Here is an 8388-nt window from a genome sequence, read left to right on the forward strand (position 1 = left end):
TGCCAAAAAGGCAGGATCAGTGAGAAGGGTAACGGCATAGCTATCTCTGGCCCAACGAAGGCACGAAGAGTGAACAGACAAAGCATGGATATCACTCCTCCTACGGCCTGAGGCGAGGGCAAGCAGGAAGACAGTCTTAAAAGTTAAAAACTTTAGGGAGACAGACCCCAAAGGCTCATAAGGAGCCCCCTTCAGTGACTCTAACACAAGAGCTAGGTTCCACTGTGGAGCTAACTGCCGTACCCTAGGCCTGTCCAAACTGAAGCCCCTAATCAAAGCAGACAAAGAGGTGGAAGAACCGTCCTCTCGTCTATCATGAAAAGAAAGTACACTGGCAATAGCCGTGCGGTATCCCGCAATAGTACCAGAGGCGAGATTCCGTTCCCTAAATAAATAGAGAAGGAAATCTGCAATCAGCTGGACAGAAGCCTTGATCGGATCAATCTTCCTGCCGATACACCAATCACAGAAGATCTTCCAGCGTGACTGGTAGACGGCAGAAGAGGAAGACCTAATTGATCGGGCGATGCGGGCTGACACGTCCGAAGAAAAGCCTGCCTGAGCGAGGCCTCCTGAGATAGCTTCCACGCGTGAAGGTGGAGGATCTCGGGACGTGAATGCATCGTCCGTGACCGAGGCTGGCGCAGGAGATTGAATCTGAGTGGAAGAACCAGAGGAACATCCACCAGAAACGACAAGAGCTCCGGAAACCATGGTTGTCTCGGCCACAGGGGCGCTATCAGAAGGAGGGAGCAATGATGCGTCCGAAACTTCTGTAGAACCCTGCCCACCAGGTTGAATGGAGGGAATGCATAAGCCTGCATCCCCTCCCAATCCAGAGATAGCGCGTCCACAGCCCAAGCCAATTGGTCTGGCACCGGAGAAACAAAGGTTGGCAGCTGGTTGTTCAGGGAAGTGGCGAAAAGGTCTATATGAGGCCTGTCCCACACCTGACAAATGCCCTCGAAGATCGAGGGATTTAGTTGCCCTTCTGTCAGAACCGGCTGGCGGCGCCTGGAGAGAGTATCCGCCAGAACATTCAACCTGCCTGGAAGATGCTTGACTAGAATAGTCAACTGCATTTCCTGACAGAGAAGAAGAACACGGATAGCGAGGGCACAAAGGACGTGGGACCTTGTCCCCCCTGTCTCTCCAGATACGCGACAACCGTAGAGTTGTCCGTAGCCACACAAACCACCTTTGAATGCAGAATCTTTCGAAAAGCCTGCAAAGCCAACATAACAGCCCTCATCTCCAGCACATTGATGTGCTCGGAGAGCTGATCCCCAGACCATTCCCCCGACCGGCAATGGCCATCGAGGTAAGCCCCCCAACCTGTCATGGACGCGTCCGTGAACAAGGTCATGGTGGGAGCTGGCTTGGACAACGGAACCCCCTGTAGAACATTGTCTTTGAGAGTCCACCACCGTGCAAACTCCTTCACGGACTGGTTGAGAGGAAGCCAAGCCTCCCATTCCCTGCTGGCAGGAACCCAGTTCGCGAGGAGAAACATCTGGAGAGGTCTGATGTGAAGTCTCCCAAGGGGGACTACATCTGCCAGGGAGTTGAGATAACCCAGAAAACTGAGAAACCAACGCACCTGGACGTGTGACCAACTGATGAAGGTCAGAGCAAGATCTCTGGCCTTCTCGAACTTCTCCAAAAGGTGGAAGGGCAATGCCCTGAACCGTGTTGAAACGGTTTCCCAGGAAGACAAAGTCTCGAGAAGGGGAGACCTCGGACTTCTCTCTGGAAGGAATGAAGCCGACTTTGAGCAAAAGTTTCAGGACCAGACGGGTGTTCTGCACCAAAGATTCCCGCACTAGGTGGAGCATGAGGGAATCGTCGAAATAGATGTGAACATCTATTCCCCTGGAGTGCAGAAACCCCACGACAACCTGCAGCAGCTTGGTGAAAACCAAAGGAGCTGTCGTGAGCCCGAAAGGCATGGCCCGGAACTGAAAAACCTTCCCGTTGCAAACGAAACGGAGGAATTTCCGTGCCGACTTCTTGATGGGAATGTGGAAGTAGGCATCCTTCAGATCTACTGAATTAGCCCACATCCCCTCTCTTACCGAAGCTATGATGCTCCGTGGAGTCTCCATCTTGAAGTGAGGAGAATCTACGTGCCTGTTGAAGGCACTTAGATCTATGATGGGACGCCAAGCTCCGGACTTTTTCCGAACCAGAAACATTCTGGAATAAAAGCCCGGAGTGCATTCCACCATAGGCACCTCCTCGACCGCGCCCTTTAAAAGCATGGTCCTTACTTCCTCCTGGATGGCAAGTGCCTTTTCTGGATCCCCCGGAGGAGGGAAGAAGATAGGTCTTGATGCCAAGGGCGGATCCCGCAAGAGGGGAATGCCCAACCCCTCCTTGACCACAGACAAGGCCCATGTGTCCTCTGTGATTTCCTCCCACTCTGGGAGGAAGAAGGACAGACGACCTCCTACAGGAAGATCGGGACGAGGAAGATCGAGACCCTCCCAGGCGGGAGAATCGCTTCCTAACCCGAAACTGAATCCTGCGGGAGAAGGACCGGAATCTAAAACTGGAGGAGCGGAGTCCTCCGGAACAGACCCCTCGTCTGGAATGGCCAAGGAGGGGGAAAAAGAGTCAGGAACTCTTCTTCTTACCCCCAGGAGGGTATTTGCCCTTCTTACCCTTCCCCTTGTTGCCCTTGAAGTAAGGCTTCGACTTCGGCTGTGCAGTAGACTGAGGAGCTGAAGTTCTAGCCTTCTTCTTGGGAGGCACGGACCCCTGCGAGGTACTGGCCTTCACGGTCTGCAATCTCTTCAAAAGAAGGGCAGAAGCGACCGAGTCCTCCTTCAAATCCTTCTGAACTGAAGGAAGAGTCCCTCCAAAAAGAGTGGACCCAGAGAAGGGGGCAGTCAACAATCGGGACCGGTAAGGTTCTTCGACCGGGCGGTTTTTCAACACAGAAAAACGCCTAGCCAACAAGGCATTGGCGAGCAATGACACCTGTAAAGACGCCAAGGCTCTCAATGCCCTGTTCAGGGTAGATGTAACTCTGTCCTGAATGTCGGCCTGCTCTGTCTCAGATATCCGACCCTCAGGCACATCGGATACCCTATATAGACTAACCGTCAGAAAGTCTATATAAGACAGAATTTGAATGGAAAGGCGCAGCAGCCTCTCCATCTTGTGGTGCTCCTTGGAGCCGAACACCACCTGGTCCACTGACTTGCCGGGCCAAGCTGCCAATTCTCTAGACTCCAGCTTAGCTGGCTGAGAGGACAGCAGTCCATCGTGAATGGCATAATCAGAGGCCTGAACCTCTGATAAATCATCAACACTGAGCTGCAACCCGGCAAACCCAGGCGTGCGAGATGAAGAAGAATTCTTCTCCATAACTCGAGACTGGGCAGTGGCCAGAGCTGAAGACACAATAGTGCCTTCTGGCAGTGAGCGATCTGACTGAGCAGATGCCCGTGGAGCCACCAAAGAACCCAAAAGGGTGGTGGACTCCGGGATGGATGATGCGGAAGGTGGTAGGCAAACCTCCGCCCCGAGAATCCGAGATACATCGGCCCTAAGGGCCCGCATCCCAGACAAAACCTGCTGGGCATCCACCTCAGCAGCCTCGAGGTCACCCTCCTCCTGGAAATCCTCAACCTGAGGATCTGCATCCGACAAACCAGATTGGTCAATATCGGAGCAGCCAGGGGAGAGATGAACAACATCATCATCCTCTGCCGAACCCACGACCTCACAGTCCATATCCTCCTCGTTGCCTGGACCCGAGGTCCCAACGGGGAGAAAAGGGCCAGCAAAAGAGACAGACTCAGGAAAACTCTCCTGAGCAGGCTCCAACAAGTGGCGTTTAGGAGCCGAACTCCTAACCACAGAAGCTGAGGGCTTCGACCTAACGGACGAAGCTCGACCCTTGGACTCGGAGACAAACGGGACTGCACGAGAAGCAGAAGTCCTAAAGGTCCGGCGAACCTTTCTAGGACCGGCCGTAACGGCACCCGAAGCAGCAGTAGGTTGGGGGGAGGAGCAACCAAACAGCTGACAGGTCTCCGCGAGGGAGAGACCAAACCCCAAGGGTTCCAAGAAGGAATAGCCATGGGGTTAAAACCTTATCCCTGAAAATACGGAAAAGGTCCCGTGGGTTGGGAGTGACCCCAGAACTGGCCAAACTGGCCTGCCTGAGACTGGGGCTGGCCAACCTGACCAAAGGACGAGGTTGGACCACCACTCCCTCCAAGTGGAAACCCGGACATGTATGGGCTAGGCCCATAACTGCCGGGATGCTGCTGAAACCCAAAACCATCCGCAGGCTGGTTTGGGCGGCCCAAGGATGGTTGCCCGCAGGCACCCGTATACCCTAAGCCAGGGGGAAAAGGAGGCCGAAAATCGGACACCTGACCAACAAACCCAGGACCCTGAGGATGACCCCCTGGGAAAACCGAGCCAGCACACTCAGGAGCGGACCTAATAGGACCGGGACCAGGTAACTGGACGGGAGGGAAAGTTGGACCAGAATTGATGCCGAGATTAGAGAGCTGCGCATCACTAATCCCAGTGGAAACGGACAAACCAGAAAGGAAGTCTGTAGTCCCTGAACCCAAACTCGGACGAATAGGTCCGGCATCAAGACCGCCCCCAACAGCAACACCACCTGGAATGCCGGAGCCGCTGACAACGTCAGAGACCGGCGGCTGGTAGTCCCTACCCGAAGGCAAGCATGGAAGCTTACGAGCATTCCCAGCCAATTCGACCCTAGACCGAGAAACGTCAGGGTCAGGCTGCCCCTCCCCTACTCCAGGAACATCCTGGACAGGAGGGACCACCCCCTGATCTCGAGAAGAACCTATAGAGACAGGAACTACCGAGACAGGAACAGAAACAGAACTAGAAGCCTGCTTCCTTCTCCTCCCGTAAGATGAGGACGAATCCCTCTTACGGGAGGACGAAGATCGCCTTGGTGTAATGCTGGCCTGGCCAAGAGCCTCTCCAACTGGACAAAGTTCACAAGGAGAGGACTCATGACAAGGGCGACATAGGGGACATGCATCATGTGGGTCCCGTTCCTCATAGAAATGGGAACACCCATGAGCAGACCCCTGACGCTGACCCGAGCGGGACATACCAGGCATTACAACAACCAATTACGTAAACAAGGTAAGAAAAATACGTCAAAAACGTAAAATATAAGCAACACACACTAAACACGTAAAAACAGTGTTAGGTGACACAAATCCTACCTAATAACAAACGCAACGAAGCCTCAGCGACGAAAAACCGACCAAAAACAAACGTAAACAAACCGGAAACAGCGAGACGTCACCAGTAATGACGGATCGCACGGAACACCGGCAAGCACGTGGAACAGTCAACAAACGGCCGAAAAAGGCACAAAAAACGAATGACAGTACAAAAAGATAACAACACAGGGCAGATGGGTAAACACACAACTGAATGTGTGAAAAAATTTGACTAAAACGTCAAATAAATGGACCTAACAGCGAAACGAAATAGACACAATGCAATTGCCGTCCGAGCTGTGTAGCGCCATAAAGGAAAGAGGAAGGGAGACCACTCTATGTTACTCTCGTCGAGTACGAGATGAGGTACGGTAGGGAGACGGGATTCTCAAATCTTATGTTTGTTGGGGCTACAAAGATGGGTGTAGGTAGCGTATTTGCATACTAAAGTTATGGTAACGTATTACTGAAATGAAATAATGTTTTAGGAGGAAATATAACAGTCAATAAAATTGGAAGAACCATATGGTGTGTGTTATTGATGTTTATGTTTACTCCAAGATCATCATCTTCACCATTGTGGATCACAGTAGTACTCCAAGGTCATCATCTTCATCATTGTGGACCACAGTAGTACTACAAGGTCATCATCTTCATCATTGTGGATCACAGTAGTACTCCAAGGTCATCATCTTCATCATTGTGGACCACAGTAGTACTCCAAGGTCATCATCTTCATCATTGTGGACCACAGTAGTACTCCAAGGTCATCATCTTCATCATTGTGGACCACAGTAGTACTCCAAGGTCATCATCTTCATCATTGTGGACCACAGTAGTACTCCAAGGTCATATCTTCATCATTGTGGACCACAGTAGTACTCCAGGTCATCATCTTCATCATTGTGGACCACAGTAGTACTCCAAGGTCATCATCTTCATCATTGTGGACCACAGTAGTACTCCAAGGTCATCATCTTCATCATTGTGGACCACAGTAGTACTCCAAGGTCATCATCTTTATCATTGTGGACCACAGTAGTACTCCAGGGTCATCATCTTTATCATTGTGGACCACAGTAGTACTCCAAGGTCATCATCTTCATCATTGTGGACCACAGTAGTACTCCAAGGTCATCATCTTCATCATTGTGGACCACAGTAGTACTCCAAGGTCATCATCTTCATCATTGTGGACCACAGTAGTACTCCAAGGTCATCATCTTCATCATTGTGGACCACAGTAGTACTCCAAGGTCATCATCTTCATCATTGTGGACCACAGTAGTACTCCAAGGTCATCATCTTCATCATTGTGGACCACAGTAGTACTCCAAGGTCATCATCTTCATCATTGTGGACCACAGTAGTACTCCAGGGTCATCATCTTCATTATTGTTTACCACAGTAGTACTCCAAGGTCATCATCTTCATCATTGTGGACCACACTGTAGTACTCCAAGGTCATCATCTTCATCATTGTGGACCACAGTAGTACTCCAAGGTCATCATCTTCATCATTGTGGACCACAGTAGTACTCCAAGGTCATCATCTTCATCATTGTGGACCACAGTAGTACTCCAAGGTCATCATCTTCATCATTGTGGACCACAGTAGTACTCCAAGGTCATCATCTTTATCATTGTGGACCACTGTAGTACTCCAAGGTCATCATCTTTATCATTGTGGACCACAGTAGTACTTCAAGGTTATCATCTTCATCATTGTGGACCACAGTAGTACTCCAAGGTCATCATCTTCATCATTGTGGACCACAGTAGTACTCCAAGGTCATCATCTTCATCATTGTGGACCACAGTAGTACTCCAAGGTCATCATCTTCATCATTGTGGACCACAGTAGTACTCCAAGGTCATCATCTTCATCATTGTGGACCACAGTAGTACTCCAAGGTCATCATCTTCATCATTGTGGACCACAGTAGTACTCCAAGGTCATCATCTTCATCATTGTGGACCACAGTAGTACTCCAAGGTCATCATCTTCATCATTGTGGACCACAGTAGTACTCCAAGGTCATCATCTTCATCATTGTGGACCACAGTAGTACTCCAAGGTCATCATCTTCATCATTGTGGACCACAGTAGTACTCCAAGGTCATCATCTTCATCATTGTGGACCACAGTAGTACATTATGGACCACAGTAGTACTCCAAGGTCATCATCTTTATCATTGTGGACCACAGTAGTACTCCAAGGTCATCATCTTCATCATTGTGGACCACAGTAGTACTCCAAGGTCATCATCTTCATCATTGTGGACCACAGTAGTACTACAAGGTCATCATCTTCATCATTGTGGATCACAGTAGTACTCCAAGGTCATCATCTTCATCATTGTGGACCACAGTAGTACTCCAAGGTCATCATCTTCATCATTGTGGACCACAGTAGTACTCCAAGGTCATCATCTTCATCATTGTGGACCACAGTAGTACTCCAAGGTCATCATCTTCATCATTGTGGACCACAGTAGTACTTCAAGGTCATCATCTTCATCATTGTGGACCACAGTAGTACTCCAAGGTCATCATCTTCATCATTGTGGACCACAGTAGTACTCCAAGGTCATCATCTTCATCATTGTGGACCACAGTAGTACTCCAAGGTCACCATCTTCATCATTGTGGACCACAGTAGTACTCCAAGGTCATCATCTTCATCATTGTGGACCACAGTAGTACTCCAAGGTCATCATCTTCATCATTGTGGACCACAGTAGTACTCCAAGGTCATCATCTTCATCATTGTGGACCACAGTAGTACTCCAAGGTCATCATCTTCATCATTGTGGATCACAGTAGTACTCCAAGGTCATCATCTTCATCATTGTGGACCACAGTAGTACTCCAAGGTCATCATCTTCATCATTGTGGACCACAGTAGTACTCCAAGGTCATCATCTTCATCATTGTGGACCACAGTAGTACTCCAAGGTCATCATCTTCATAAAATGTTGGACCACAGTACTGTAGTACTCCAAGGTCATCATCTTCATCATTGTGGACCACAGTAGTACTCCAGGGCATCATCTTCATCATTGTGGACCACAGTAGTACTCCAAGGTCATCATCTTCATCATTGTGGACCACAGTAGTACTCCAAGGTCATCATCTTCATCATTGTGGACCACA

This window comes from Argopecten irradians, chromosome 1 (genome assembly GCF_041381155.1).
Source record: "Argopecten irradians isolate NY chromosome 1, Ai_NY, whole genome shotgun sequence".
NCBI lineage: Eukaryota > Metazoa > Mollusca > Bivalvia > Pectinida > Pectinidae > Argopecten > Argopecten irradians.